Source organism: Bufo bufo, chromosome 5 (genome assembly GCF_905171765.1).
Source record: "Bufo bufo chromosome 5, aBufBuf1.1, whole genome shotgun sequence".
In the NCBI taxonomy this organism is placed as follows: Eukaryota; Metazoa; Chordata; class Amphibia; order Anura; family Bufonidae; genus Bufo; species Bufo bufo.
Window position 1 is genome coordinate 261,736,036 of NC_053393.1, and position 16,444 is coordinate 261,752,479.

Genomic DNA, 16,444 nt, shown 5'->3' on the forward strand with positions numbered 1-16,444 from the left:
TAGCTAGGGAGCGGCGGCATGAGTGAAGGGTCACCCAGCCGGCGTGCGCTCACTCACATGTCTGTCCTTGTTTATCCCGGTCCACAGGTGGTTGGCTATACTTACGACACTGTGGGGTTTGTGGCTGTCATGGCCGCCAGGTGAGTTAGGGGTGGTGCATGCACATGGGCGGAACCCCTCTTTTCTCCTGCATAGGCTTGGGGGTCGGGGGATGGTGGACTACTATGTCCAGCCACTGGCGCATCTATTACAGGGGGGGCCTACAGTCGTGGCCTTTGGGGGGGGGGGGAGAGAAATTTTGGTACAGAGAGGAATGTTGCTTTGCCAGGTCTGTCACGACTACAGTCTCCTTATAAAGCCCTGCCACGACTGCAGGCATCAGTCTGTCACGTCTACAGACCCGCTCTAAAGCCCTGCCACGACTGCAGGCAACAGTCTGTCACGACTACAGACCCGTTATAAAGCCCTGCCACGACTGCAGGCATCAGTCTGTCACGACTACAGACACGTTATAAAGTCCTGCCATGACTGCAGGCATCAGTCTGTCACGACTACAGACCCGTTATAAAGCCCTGCCACGACTGCAGGCATCAGTCTGTCACGACTACAGACACGTTATAAAGTCCTGCCACGACTGCAGGCATCAGTCTGTCACGACTACAGACCCGCTCTAAAGCCCTGCCACGACTGCAGGCACAAATCCGTTACGACTACAGACTCATTATCAAGGCCGGCCACTACGGCACGCAGTAACCTCACAACGTCATACTCATCAGCAATACTACCACGGCAGTAGGAGGGATTCCGGTACCGCTACTACGATGCAGGGACTCCTCGGGGCTGCAGGTGCGAGGCGGTCACAACTACGGACTCGGCCGCACTCCCGTTGACCACAGGCACGGGGTGGGGATAGCTGCGGGAGGTGGCGTCACGGCCACACACGCAGCCCAGACATAGCCTGGGTATGCAACTTCACGGTCACAGGCTAGGCCCGGCCAGGCCTCAGTCTCCCAGCGGGGCCCAGTCACGCCACTAAAAAAGATAAAAAAATAAAATAAAATATACAGTCGGGCAGTTAACAGCGGAGTCGCGTATCCCGGCTACGGTCACAAATATTACGATACTCGGACCTGCTCATTGACTACGGACTTCAGAATCCCTGCCCGACCAGGCGGCAGACCTGGCAGCGCTTCTGGTCACGACCGTGGGCGCCGTCGGCCCTTGGCCACAGACACTAGGTCCCCCCCCCCCCGGGGGCAGAGCCGGTCTGGACCGGCCAGTAGATAGCGATTAGCATTGATGTGGTTACTTGAGTTTGAATTTCTTTTAGTAGGGAGATGTCTCAGGAGTTTCTTCCGGAGGGTTCCTTATCTTCTCGGGACAGTGGGGAGCAGCAGTCCGTGAGATCGGCGGAGTTGCCGATAAGGTTGTGGACCGTCCCTAGGCTGACGGCAGAATTATCAAGAAGGGGGATACCGTTCCCGGCCGCCGCGAGGAAGGCGGAACTTCACCACCTTCTGACTTCACAACCCGCGGCTCCTAGCCGAGATGAGGGGTCCCTCAGTGCCATTCTGACTTCCCTAACGGAGCTGCATGCTGCGGTCAACACCATGGGTACAGCGGTGTCAGATATGCAGGCTAGGCTGGAGACTGTCGAGGGCCAGCCTGCAGCATTCAACACAGTGTTGCAGACAGGGTCTGTCGCCAGCTCATCAGCATCCGCAGCGCCGGGTGGGGCCAGCCTTTCCGCAACTATAGCTCCTTCCCATTTTGTTCCTCCCAATATCCGGCAGGATATTCTGGAAGGGAAAGACATTAATTTAGCGTCCCTGCTCGTGCCGGCACACGAAGCCCCGGACAACAAGACCATTTCCTGTGGAGAGGTCTCTGTTGTGCTCAAGTCTAGGGACGCAAGGCTCAACAGGAAACTCAATGTTGCCGAATTTGTGTTGGCATTCAGCCTTTACCGAGACGTGGTGTGCTCTGCTAGCCCCCTTAGGAGGGAGGAGCTTGACCTATATTTATTCAAGGTCGTCGATCTGGGGTATAAATATGGAGGCACCGCCTTCTATGAGTACCACCGCTCCTTCTCGGCAAAGGCTGCGGCCACACTCGCTCAGTGCAAATATGTCGTAGACTGGTCTCGGATGGATACCGAGTTATTTTGCCGCCACTTTGCAGGCCTCAAGGCCCCCCCCGGCTTGCGCTGGTTGCGGTTCCTACGCCCACACGGCCGGATGGTGCTCAGAGAGCGGTAGCACAGCTGCGCCTTCCGTGTCAGGCGTTCTCCCCATTCAGCCAGCGGGCAGGGCTTCCGCGTCCAATGACAAGTTGGGGCGCCCGGTGAAATACCTCGGTAAGTCACCTTTATGCAATAATTTCAATTATGCCATATGCCACTACAATCAATGCAGGTTGTTGCACTTATGTACCCAGTGTTTCAGGGCTCACCCCCGCGTCGCTTGCACGCAAAAAGGGGGGAATCACGCATGACTAAGCGTGGTTAACGTGGATCTCCTTGCCTGTTTCTTAGCCGGTCATCCAGATTCAGCTTGGGTACTATACGTGCTAAACGGTCTGCGGTACGGCTTCCACACAGGCTTGCTGGCTCTTCCGCAAGCCCCGCACGAGTGCGGGAACTTGGCGTCGGCTATCAGAGATCCCGAGACGGTCACCCAATTAATACAAATCGAGCTGGATAAGGCTTATGTGATTGGCCCAGTGCGGCAGCCTCCATTTGATTGCTGGAGGGTAAACCCGGTCGGGGTGGTGACAGGCAAATTTTCCAATAAAAAAATATTGGTGTACGATTTGTCGGCCCCACATTCCTTATCAGTCCCCAGTCTGAATTCCTTGATCCCCTCGGAAGAATTCTCCATGAGGTACGCCTCTATTGATGAGGCGATTGAGGTCATACTCAAGTTCGGGAGAGGGGCCTGGTTATCCAAGGCGGATATCACAGACGCCTTTAAACTGCTCCCCATCCAACCGGAACTCTGGCAGTGGCATGGGATAAAGTGGCAAGGGCTGTACTACTTTGCCAGCAAACTGACCTTCGGGTCCAAGTCAAGTCCATGGCTCTTTGATCAGTTGGCTAGCGCGTTGCATTGGATCTTATCAGACGTCTTCAGGGTCAGCCATGTCACGCATTACCTGGACGACTTCCTTCTGGTCGAGGCCTCGACACGGCAGCCTCAGGACCTACAGCGCTTGCAGACAGTATTTTCAGACCTAAATGTGCCAATAGCTTCTCACAAAGTAGAAGGCCCCGACACCACCATCACCTTTTTAGGGATACATTTAGACACGGTGCGCATGCAGGCGAGTCTCCCACCCGATAAATTAGATAGGATTAGGCAGGCCGTGCATAGGTGGGCTCAAGTGAGAGTAGCTTCCAAAGCGGACCTGCAATCCCTGTTAGGCATGCTCAATTTTGCCATGCGCATCATTCCCCAAGGCAGGTCCTTCATCTCTAGGCTGTTGGCGCTGCTCCCACAGGCCCGCGCACAGAACGAGATGGTACGGTTAGGTCCAGAGGCCATGGCCGACCTGATGATGTGGGACAGGTTTTTGACACACTGGAATGGCGTGTCGCTATTCATTCCGGTAGTCTCGAACCAGTCTCCAGTGGTCCACACTGATGCCTCATCGTCAGTCGGCTTTGCCGCGTTGCACGGCAACCACTGGTTCGCTGGTCCTTGGCCGCCGGAGGTCGCATCCATTCCAGGTTTCTCTTCATGTTCCGCCTTGTTTGAGGTATATCCCTTAGTGGTGGCAGCAGTGGCATGGGGCGAGCAGTGGAGAAACTGCACGGTACTATTTCTCACGGACAATACGGCAGTTGTGGACATCGTCATGAAGGGCAGGTTTAGTTCCAAACTGGTCATGTCATTTGTGAGGAGGTTCGTCTGGTTGTCTCTGATGCATAATTTTCGTTTCGTATGCAGGCACATCAGTGGAGAACGCAATGTCGCTGCTGACGCCTTATCTCGCCTTAATTTTCCACTTTTCTTTCAGGTTTGTCCAGGGGCAGATCTCTCGCCGACACCAATTCCACACCAGGCCCAGCTGCGCTTGGATTAGTCTCGCATCTCACCGTAGCTAAGACACTGATGGCTAAGTCCTTGTCCCACAATACCCTGAGGGTATATGAGACAGCGTGGCGCCTGTTCCAGAAATACGAAAATACCTACCCGGCCGCAGGCCTGGGGCCTATCACTCACCTACTGGGTTTTGTTGGGTTTTGCCACTCTCAATTACACTTATCCTATAGTACGGTCAAATTATATCTGGCAGGTATTCAGCACCACCGGTACAGCCTATATCCGGAGCTACCATCACTTTTCTCTGCCCACCCTATCAAAGCGGCCTTGAAGGGTTTGCGCAAGACGTCTGTCGCAAAACTACAGGTGCGTCAGCCCTTTACTGGCCGCTTGTTCAGGTTGGTGATAGACAAACTACAGGGCGAACCATTTGGCCCACAGGTTAGCGCGCTGATAGTAACAGCATTGCATCTGGCCTTCTATGGGTTCCTCAGGCCAGGTGAGCTCATGGGCGCCAACACGCTGGCCGGGTGCTTGCAGAAGGGTCAGCTCGTCCGGCGCGGGTCCATCTATGTGCTCACCTTGGCCTCATCCAAGACGGCACGGCCCGGGGAGTCGGTGGAGGTCAGATACTTCCCCACGGCCAACAGGTGGTGTCCGGTACGTGCCTTTGATGCTTGGCTCCTCAGCATTGAATACCCGGCTAACTATCACGGTCTTTCTTAAATACGTTCAGGTGCTGCTGGCAGGGTCAGGGGTCGATCCCCTCTCAATCACAGGACATTCCTTACGCATTGGCGCGGCAGCCGCGGCGTCCCTGCATAAGGTGCCGGCACATATTATTAAACGGTTGGGTCGCTGGAGTTCCGCATGTTACAGGCGGTATATCCCGGATCTGCATAACGAAATGTCACTGGCTTTTCAAGTGTTGGTGTTGTAATTTCTGTTATTAAAGCTTTTCAACACTCCTACGCATGGTTCTTTTTGGCCCCTTTAGGCTACCCTTCTATAAGCAGTTCCGGCACAACTCTGCTGCTTCTAGTAGGCGGGGGAGGGTAGGCTTAGGTAGGGTATCCTCTCAGCATGAGCCGATCCGAGCACAAGTGGTAGGCAATTGAGAGTGCCGGATTTGTGTGAGGAGGAGACGGGGCGTGCACTATTTAAACCTGGCCCTCCTGCCCCCACTTGTCGGTTCGAACACTTTCAACCCACCCAGGAGCCCTCCCTTCTTTCAGGGCTCATCATTGGGGTAGCCCCCTTTAGGCTACCCTTCTATAAGCAGTTCCGGCACAACTCTGCTGCTTCTAGTAGGCGGGGGAGGGTAGGCTTAGGTAGGGTATCCTCTCAGCATGAGCCGATCCGAGCACAAATGGTAATAATGCATGAAATATGGCTGTTTACTATGCCTAATAATATAAATAGTATGAAATGTCAAAATGTCCCAACTGCTTAGTATGAACCTTACACAAAATGTATATCATTGGCTATATAAATCTATTGAAGTCAACCCCAGAAACTACAATTAAATAGTAAATACCGTCCATAACAAAAGATCAGAGGTTCAACCCAGGAGATATAAACCAATTAAATAAATAAATCTGCCACCTTAAAAACATATAAGACACGCAAAATAAATAATATTATGCACAGTGCAACCACATAATATCAGGTACACCACATATAGTCTGGTAAAGATAGTGCAAATGCAATGTGTAAAAAATGTAGCAATATAGGGGGCCATTTATTAAGAACAGCATTTTGGATGCTGGTCTTAATAAGCTCCGGTGCTGGCGGTGGATCCGCCGAGGTTATCTAAAGGTGCTGGTCTATGCCCGCTCCCTTGCTGGATTTAGAACATTTTCTACCTGTAGAATTTTGACTCTTTTTTTAAAAATGGGAAAAAAAAGTTCTCAGATAACACCACATAGATACATACAGTACTTGTTTAAAAGAGGCTTGGACAGAGAACTGGCCGATGAGGTGTAACACTGACAAATGTAAGGTTATGCACATGGGAAGGAATAATGCAAGTCACCAGTACATACTAAATGGTAAAACACTGGGAAAGGGCTCATGCACATGACCGTATGTATTTTGCGGTCTGCAAAAAATGGATCCGCAAAAAATACAGATGACATCCATGTGCATTCCGTATTTTGTGGAACGGAAGAGCTGGCCTCTCATAGAACTGTACTATCCTTTTCCGTAATGTGGACATGTGGAACGGAAATACGGACATATGGAAATGGAATGCACACGGAGTAACTTCAGTTTTTTTGCGGACCCATTGAAGTGAATGATTCCGCATATGGTCCGCAAAAAAAAAAATTAACGGACACGGAAAAGGACTTGGGAATTTTAGTGAACAGCAAACTAAGTTGTAGAAACTAGTGTCAGGCAGCTGCTGCCAAGGCCAGTAAGATTATGGGGTGCATCAAAAGGGGTAAAGATTCCTGTGATGAGAACATAGTCCTACCATCTTACAAATCACTAGTCAAACCACACATGGAGTACTGTGTACAGTTCTGGGCTCTTGTGAACAAGGCAGACATAGAAGAGCTGGAGAAGGTCCAGAGGAGGGCAACTAAAGTAATAACCGGAATGGGTGGACTACAGTACAGTACAGATGATTCTTTACGGTAAGAGCAGTGAGACTATGGAACTCTCTGCCTGAGGAGGTGTTCATGGTGATTTCACTAAAAGAGTTCAAGAGGGGCCTGGATAAATTTCTGGAGTGTAGCTCCAGGGAGTTATTCTGATTGCCTGATTGAAGTCGGGAAGGACAGATGTATTTTCCAGCCTTACAAACTATAGAGGTATTTATCAAATTGGTGTAAAGTAGAACTGGCTAAGTTGTTCCTTTGGAAAATGAAAGGACAAATCTGATAGGTTGCTATGGGCAACTAAGCCAGTTCTACTTTACATCATTTGATAAATGACCCCCTATGTTACTATATAAATATAGTTTGTTGGGATTTTTTATTAACAATCATATTTTTTGTCTAATCTCAGATTTTCTTGCAGTTTCTCAATTGATATTTTTTCCATAAAAAAGGATGTTTATTATACCGTTGGCAATGAAAAAAGTTTGGTGATTACTGCTTTCTTATATGGCAACAGGATTTCTTGGGTTTCTTTTACACTATTAAACATTTGCTGCTTACTTTATAATACTGCATTGACGTTTGAACCATTAGCATATTGAAATCTAGTTCATTCACTTTGCTATATCTTTGAGTTTGCATTCAGCTCACTGGCTTGAAGCTCTGTGATCTATTATGACAAGAAGTAACAAGCCTTTGTCATACTGAAAGCCTGCATCCCTTGAGAAAGACAGTCCAAGAATATGTAATGTCCCAGTAGAATTGAGGTATTGATTATAATACTAATGGGAAGGTTTAGGGATTCAATCCAATGTACTCTGCTCAGACTTGAGTACATGAAAGGCATTGCAGATATCATCCACTTAGGTATGATGAGAGCTTTGAACTTCTATTGCAAATTGTCATTTGTGTTCAAAACTACAACATGTTTTTAAAGGGCATGAGACTGGCATAAATAAAGCATTATTCACAATAGTAACAAGGAGAGTGTTGTTCTGCATACTGATGACCACAGCTCAAGTAACCTGGTGACCTTTAAGAAAAAAAACAACTGCCATCATTGGTGTCATTTCTTTGGCTGAAGATAAGAACAGTTATCCCCCTGAGCTTTGCAGTCACATTTGCTTATGATTTTGCATTGTGATGTTGTTGTGTCTTTCAAGTTTGGATCTTCCGACCCAAAACTACTTTGTCTATAAGGAACATGAAAGCTTAGAAAGATGTCGGGATGTCGCTTTTGATTATGCTGTGTGCTGAGTTATGTTTCTTTCTAAGCAAACAGTAGTTTCTTAGCAGAAAAATCATCGGTAGATAAGGATTAAACATAATAAAGGAATCATAGGTGTAAGTAAAAATTGATCTATAGCAATTTTATAAAAAATGTTTTAGGGTTCTTGACGGATGGTTTCAATGGCAGTTTAGGCCTCTCATGTGTTTATATATTTTTTTGCAGGAAAAAAAAATGGTGGACTTTGAGATTACTTTAAAAACAACAACTTAAATATAGCAAAACATTATTGTAAGAAATATTATACTATTGAAATGTTAATATACAGTAAATTGATCCCTTCCTAAACATTTCCACATGGCTTTCACATGAGATTTAATTTGGAAATCTTCCATTGTTTTCCTGTCTGTAAAGTGGGAGTGTTTTTGAGATGAAGTTAATTTGGAACAAGTTCAACTGCCAGTGCATAATATATTCAAAATAGAAAGATCCAATGCATTTTGTAAAAATATCATTTTGAAAGTTGTTTAAAGAAAAAGCTAGAAAGTACAATTAGGCACTAAAATTTGTTTTTGAAGGGTACACGCTTGCAAGCAAAGTAAACCATAATCTATCTGGGTAGGTTCATATTAAAAATAAAAAAATGTAAAGGGCAATAGCATAGCTGCACATATCAGACCTCCTATAATAAACAGTATCAAAAGCAAAAGAAATTGGTGATAAATATACAGTAGAACACCAACCTGAAAACAGTATAAAATATTGTTTGCATTAGTTCATTTAAACCATTCCAGAAAAATACATATAATAAAATATGCAAACAATAAAACTAAAATTATAACCAACTATCTAGAGAGGCTGTTCTCTGAACTGCCTGCTCCCGGTGACCGCATGTGTTTCAGAGCGGCTCGCGGCGCAGGCACAGCTAAGGACTAACCTCTGCATCGCCGGGCTTGGGAATAAAGATGGCAGATCGCATGTGTTTGTCGGCGAACACTGCGAACTGGCCATCACTGATGACCAACACATATTGGTCAAAGAAAAGGCTCAATACTAATGTGGTTTCAAGTGTAGAAAGTTAAAATGGAACTGCATATGATGATCACCTTGCTAGATTGGGCATTCCAGCATTTTTCATGCAAAATAACACTGGCCTCCCTGCCTCTCTGTATGGTGATCCACATGCAGCCACTCTCATCCATTCATGAAACACTGAGCATATGAAATAATCATGACCAGGACAGTTTTTTTTTTGTTTGTTTTTTACATTTCATCTGAAATGACTCTTGATATCTATTATGTCTATAGTTGGTTTATATGTTACTGTGCCTTTAAATTGACAGGCATTATCTAATGCCCTTTTGTACGTGTTTGACAGTATCCATTTCATGCAGCCTGGAATATGCATGGTTTATTATGTCCATTCTGCTATGCTGCTGCTTTGTGCCCAACCTGTCATTGTGTACATGCAGCAGGACCTTTTGGTCACTTGGCTTTGCTGTGAAGATCCTTGAGAAAGAAAGATATAAGGGCCTGTGTAAACAATTGCAGAGAGTGCTTGGGCAGACAGACTCCAACACATGTGGTGGAGCAGTCCAGCCATGACTATCCCTTGTAGTATTTTGGGAGCAGAAGCAGTATAATATCTCAGTCAGGGAACACAGACACACATGGAAGTAGTGATACAGAGGAGGAACCAGCCACAGTTCAGAGAAGCAACTGAGAGGGAGTGTCAGCAATCTACTGGAAGGCTCAGCAATAACAAAAGACTTTGTGAGCCCTGAATCAGAACAGGGGACAGTTGAGCACACTGGTGTTGTTTGGCACCCGGGGCGGGTACTTTCTCTGGCAACCCCCCGCCCCGATAATTAAAAAAAAAATTGTACCCCCCTCACAGTAGTTTTGCCCTCAGTGTCACATCACATTTCTCCTTTATGTTTAGCCTGTCCATCAGGAAACATCCTGATGTACATGTTAAACCTGTCCATAGGCTTCCATTGCCAAACTGAGGCCAAAAGAGTGTTCCTTTTGTCCTCCATCTGACTTGCAACAATTAGTATCCTTTAAATAAAATGTATGAAATAGCATAGTTAAATGCACTATTCCAACATTCATAATTCCTGTAAAAAAAAATCAATTTTATAGATGCTATTATAGCCCATGAGTGACAGATGCCATTGTATGCCATTCGGCACTGCCCTCTATTAAATGGATATGTTCAGGGAGTTCCAGTGACAACACTACCTAAATATGGACAGTTATCAGGAGAGCTTTCCAGACAGCAGAGGGACTAATAAGGCCTTTTCTAAAATGGCTGATCTTTCTGCATAATCATCACCCCAGAGGTTCTGAGGCATTCTTTATTATAGCCTGCCCTGGAACTACAAGTCTTGGGTGTATAATGAAACTGCTGACAGTCACAGTGATTTCATCATACAGCTGTTTGTTCTTCTACTTACTAGACTGTTTAGGGTTTCCTACACACTGTGATAGGTGTTCAAAGCTCAGAAATTCTATTGTCCTTGCCAGCTATATGTTTGCAGGGGTGGATAGTGGTACTTATCCGCAGAAACTGGGGCTGGGGACAGAAAGAGCCAGAACATATTTCATGAGCTCCGAGGCTCTGCTCTCTATGTTGGTACTGTACCATTAAGAAAGGATAAGTATAGAAGAAAGCTGCTGGATTCACATCCCACTGATGTGCAACCGAGTCTACGGGGAGAAGACAGAATGAGGCTTTACAGACCCTGCTAACAGAAGGAGCCGCTAAAGGATGGTCATGGAACTCTATCCACTGCATGGTCTCTGAGAATACAACAACGGGGTTGATCTATATTAGGTAGCTGGCCATAACTGTTGCTGTAAAGAGGGGGAGGCGTGTATGGATGACGTTTCACACCATATGCCTATAGACTCAGAATGTGATGTAAACAGTTTTTTTACATCCTTATCTAGACTGGTTCGACTTACCCAGATATATATATATATATATATATATATATATATATATATATATATAGAAAAAAAGGAAAGAAGCAGCACACAAAAAAAGATGTATACGGGTGCAAAAAATCCTCCTGAGGGACCTGAGACAAAGATCCCAAGTATGGATAAAAAAGCAAAAGAAGGCAGCACTCCAATTTGTAATGAAAAAAGTGAACGGTTTATTCACCCATCAGCAACGTTTCAGCTCTCTCTATGGAGCCTTTGTCCAGCTGAGTAACATGTGCAAAATTACATACATAAATAGTGCCAGTGATTAACAAGATTGCAAATTAATACATAATACAATAAAGTGCAAATGCATGGATAATACAGCCATATTACAAGTGTAATTCATTTAACATCATAATTCAATGCCGCAGAAACATAAGTGTAATAATAAAAAATTCCATAGCGTGATTCATACAATACAAAATCGCCAGAATTGCATAATTAATAATCAAGTGTGATAAGTGAACAGGTGTGTTTACCATAATACATCAATAAAAATTGTTAAAAACCTTTGAATGGATCACTTTAGGCCAGAAAGACTTGGTGGGAACTGTTGGCGTCCAGGAGAAGTGTCGGCGCATGCGCCGCTCTATCCGCTATCGCGAGACTCACAGTACTAGTACGCAGCATAAAGACCACAACAATGATGGCCGCTATTGTACATTGCATTTGGGCGCATGCGCATGCCAGCACAGCCGCCCATATAGAATTAACAGACACATGTAGAGTGTCAAAAAGCGCCGCAGTATATAGCAGACAAGGCTGATCCATACATCGGGGACCAGCGGGTCAACGCCGGTCACCAAAGGGACATCTGTATCAGCAGGATGGTGCGGTAGTCATACCGCTGACATCCCGCTGTCCAGAATTGACAGCATATCCGCTCCATGTCACTCACCACCATGCAGTGGATAGGGTCCACATTAATGTGAGTCCAACACAACTGCCAGTAGGAAGGACACGGACAAACTGCATCGGGGCTCATGATATGTAAATGTTGCACATGACAGCATCACCCGTCTGCACAGATGCCACCCAAGTCCCAAAGGGGGCTGGAGTCGCACCAGAATGCAGACAGGGGCTGTCACCAAACAATGGCTCAACATGATAGAATAATAAAAATTTAAAGAAGGATCGCCGACACAGTTCCTCTAGTCTTCACCATACGTGACCATTCGTAATAAAAGCAACGGAGCGGGGGCGCAGCCTTAGCGCAGGGCGAGCTGACTTAGGGGGAAGACCGTAGGCTAGGAGAGGGTTAAAATGGCCGGGTGTATGTTTAGGGGATGGGTTGAGTGAGGTGGGGTGGAGTTGGTTTTAAGGCGGGAAGATATAAGACTGGGAGGTGGAGCTTTGGGTCAGTTGCAGCCTTCCAGCATGGAATTTAGTCGACATGGCCTCCCTGGACGAGTTGCTGGCGGCAGTGAGGGACGCGGTGCAGGTACATGGAGTGGATTTCATGCAGCAATCCATCCAGGCTGCCCTCCTCCCTCCCGCCCCTCCGGTTGCTGTAGCTCGCGAGATCTGTCCCCCCTGAGCGCTTGAGCCCAGAAGCTACCCCCCGGGTCCGCTGACGCATTAGAAGCCCCGCCAGGGACCCTCCGCTGAGGTCTGAGGTGTCTGTGGCCAACCGGACCCCCAGACGCAGCGGGAGGAATTCAGTATCGCGTGGCGGGCCGGCGGGAGAGGGTCAGGCTTCCCCTAGACCCGTCTCCCTTTCAGCACGGGGGAGGGATCGTTCCCAGGCGGCGACGTCCCCGCGAGATGCTCCGCGTCGGGGTCGAGCCAGGAGGACATCACCTGTGGAGAGAAGAAGTGTCGCGGCTGGGCTGTCTGCTGGCTTGGGCCTACCTGTGAGTGAAGAGCTGGCGTCTCCGGCGCTGCGGCGGAGGGTTTCTGGCCGGCAGCTTCAGTGTGAGGAGGATCGGTGCGCAGCGGCTGGATGTGATGCAGGTACGTCGCGACCCCGTGCGGTGGGTCGGCGGCATAGCAGCCAGATGAACGTCAGGGAGGAAGCTGGGGCCCTATACACGGAACGGCGGCTTGGTGTGGCGGCTGGCTGCAGGATCGCAGCTGAGTCGGTAACTAGTGGAGCAGGAGCGATTTTGGAACGGCGGCCAGAGGATGAGGCCTGCCCGGCTGGGGTGCGGACGGTTACCCTCCCCTCACGCCGGTGTTCTGAGGGGGAGGCTGCGCTTATGGAGGAAGGAGATCTGGAGTCGGGAGAGGATGTCGCGGCAGGCGGAAGGGATGACGCAACTCTGGAACTGGCCGTGGCATGTGGAGCGAGCTCGCGGCGGGGACATCTACGAGGGAAGAGGCGGCTGCCGGAGGATCTGTCCGGGGACGGCCAGGTGAGATGACGACGGGGCAGATGTTAGCTGGGAGTGATGTTCAGTATAGTGGGGGGGGGTTCAGATAATTTTGGCGCGGGAGGTTCTGTCAGGGATGTTGTCTTTGTTGTCACGATTGGGGTCAGGAGCGCCTTCATCTCCCGCGTCGGTCTGGGCGCCGGTGCAGGCGGGCGGGACCCTAGAGCAAGGGACGGTGCAAGGTACGGCGGGTGTTGGGGAAGCGTGGGCACCGGTGGTGTGCAGGCCTCTGCGGCGGGGGGTAGAAGTGAAGTGGGGGATGGCGTTCGGTTGTCGGATGCAGCAAAAGGTGAAATTTATGTGTCCTTTGAAGGGCCACTGGGGTCTCATTTAAAGCAAGAAATCAGGGAGAAGATATGGAGGGATGAATATGTAGAAATATTTTCCTTGCTTCCTTAGAAAAATTTAATTTGGATCGTGGAAGGCCAGATGACAGTAAAAAAGGAGGATGAGGAAAGGAGGGCGGTACAGGTTGATCCCACGTACTTTTCAGAATTGGCTGCAGGCATTTGCGATTTTGGCCAGCGTGGTTGGGGAAAAATCGCCTGAACATTGCTCTGCACTGTTCTGTTATATGGATGCGATAGGGGACGGCCCATCGGACGTATGGGGGTGTGGCGTTGGCTCAGGTATGATGAGCAGTTCCGGCAACGGAAGGCGGTCAGGCCTAATATATACGGTGGGACCATAATGACATCGGTCTCTGGATGCGATTGATGGCGGCACCTAGGAGTGGCCCTCAGGCCTTTTCGGGATCGGCCGGGGGTTCCTCGGCTTCTGAATCACAGGGAGGAGGTAGAAAGGCTGTTGTTGGCAATACAATGAGGACATTGTAGGTTTTTGTCAGATTGCCGGTACAAGCACGAGTGTTCCGGTTGCGGCGGTTCCCATAGTTTGTCGCGCTGCTTCAAGCGAGGGAAGGGTAAGGGATCCGAGGTTGTGCAGAAGAGGGGTGACTCCGGTGAGGGTGGGAGAGATGGAGCCCTATTTAAAGAGTTATCCAAATAAGGAGGTTGGGCGGTTTTTGCTGGCGGGGTTTACTAAGGGTTTTGTGATCCCGTGTAGTTCAGTTGTGCCGTGTTTGTCGGTGCGGAATTTGCCATCAGCATTGCGTCATCCGGATGTGGTGAGGGATAAGATTGAGAAGGAGGTAGCTGCGGGCAGGGTTGTAGGCCCCTTTAGTGAGCGCCCCTTGCCCGACTTGTGGGTGTCCCCCTTGGGGTTGGTGCCCAAGAAGGAACCCAATAAGTTTAGACTTATTCATCATTTGTCCTATCCACAAGGGGGGTCTGTGAATGATGGAATAGCGGATGAGTTGTGCTCGGTGTCTTATACGTCCTTTGATGCGGCGGTGCGATGGGTCAGGCGTTTTGGGCAGGGCGCCTTGCTTGCTAAGACGGACATTGAGGCTGCTTTTCGGTTGTTGCCCATTCACCCGGATAGTTTGCATTTGCTGGGATTTCAATAGGGTGGTTGTTATTATGTGGATTGTTGTTTGCCTATGGGCTGCGCGATTTCTTGTTCACTGTTTGAATCGTTTAGTTCTTTTCTGGAGTGGGTGGTGAAACAGGAGTCTGGATGGAACTCGGTGCTGCATTATTTGGACGATTTCTTGTTCTTAGGTCCGGCTGGATCCAGGGTGTGTCCGGTGTTGTTGCGCACGATGGAGCGAGTTGCAGTGAGGTTTGGTATTCCTTTAGCCGGGGAAAAAACGGAAGGGCCTTCCACGGTCATTACGTTTTTGGGGATAGAAATCGACAGCATGGCCATGGAATGTCGGTTACCGGACAATAAGGTGTCTGATTTGTTAGAGGAGGTTGTTTTTCTGAGGAAAGCTAAGAAGGTTCAGCTTAAGCGGGTTCAGTCTGTATTGGGAAAATTGAATTTCGCTTGTCGTATTTTGCCAATGGGTAGAGTTTTTTGTCGGCGTTTAGCGTTAGCTACGGCTGGGGTGGTCGCCCCTTTTCATTATTTGCGATTGCCTGTTGCGGTAAAGGAGGATTTGGCGGTGTGGGAGAATTTTCTGGGGGAATATAATGGCGGTCAATGTGGATGGAGGAAGCGATAGTAGTGTGGATTTGGAGTTGTTTTCTGATGCCGCGGGTTCGTGTGGATATGGGGTTTTTTGCCAGTGGCAATGGAGTGCGGGTGCGTGGCCTGTGGAGTGGGAACAGGCTGGTTTCCTTAGCAACTTGTTCTGTTGGAGCTTTTACCCATAGTTTTGGCTACTGAGATTGTGGGGGGATTGGCTCAGGAGATCGGCGAGTTCGGTTTTATTGTGACAACATGGGGGTAGTGCAGGCGATAATAGCCAGACGGGGCTAATTCTCCGCCGGTGTTAAATTTACCCAGGCATTTGGTGTTGCGGGGGCTGCGTTTGAAGCATGATTTGTCGCGGTACATGATCCAGGTGTAGATAACTCACTCGCAGATTCCCTTTCACGTTTTCAGTGGGATCGTTTCCTTCCGCAGTCTGGTGCCAGGCGCCGAAGTTCAGGGGCTTGTCCTGTCCCCAGTGGCTCTGGAGCGTGGCCTTGGGGTGTCAGCGGGCTTGATTGGTCAGTCACTCAGTAGAGGTACGTGGTCGGCATATTCGTCAGTGTGGTTGTTGTGGGAGGAGCTGATAGAGCGGGTTGGGGGGTATAGTTCGGTTGCGGAGCTTAAGACTTTATTGGTTTTTTGGGTAGGTTCATGTTATGCTGAAGGTTTGTCCTTTTCTGTGGTGTCTAAGAGGGTGGCGGCTGTTGCCTTCTGGTTGCGTGTGCGGGGAATTACGGATGTGTCTCGGTGTTTTATAGTTCGGCAGGCGCTGAAAGGTTATAGGCGGGGTACGATTCGTAAGGACGGTAGACGGCCGGTTTCTTTTGATGTGTTACAAGTCTTGTGGGAGAAAGCAGGTGTGGTTTGTGTGTCTAAATTTGAAGCGCTTTTGTTTAGGGCGGCGTTTTCGTTGGCCTTTTTCGGAGCCTTTCGGATTTCGGAATTGGTTTCTGCCAGTCCTTCGGGTGATGGTGGTTTGTTGAGGGAGGATGTTTGGTTGGGAGATGGCGGTTTACGGTGTGTGATACGCAGGTCAAAAACGGATCAGTTCGGTAAGGGTGCAGTTTTGTGGCTCAGGCCTTTGGTTGGGTCTGCGCTTTGTCCGGTGCGTTGTGTGGATGAGTATTTGGAGGTGCGGCCTGATGGTAGGGGTTCTTTGTTGGT

The 16,444-nt window shown here is 48.7% G+C and overlaps 1 protein-coding gene across 1 annotated transcript in view; it reads right to left on the reverse strand.

The window, feature by feature from the left end:
* Positions 1–16,444, reverse strand: part of VWC2 (von Willebrand factor C domain containing 2) — a 994,391-nt gene that overhangs the window by 579,295 nt on the left and 398,652 nt on the right. The window lies entirely within an intron of this gene.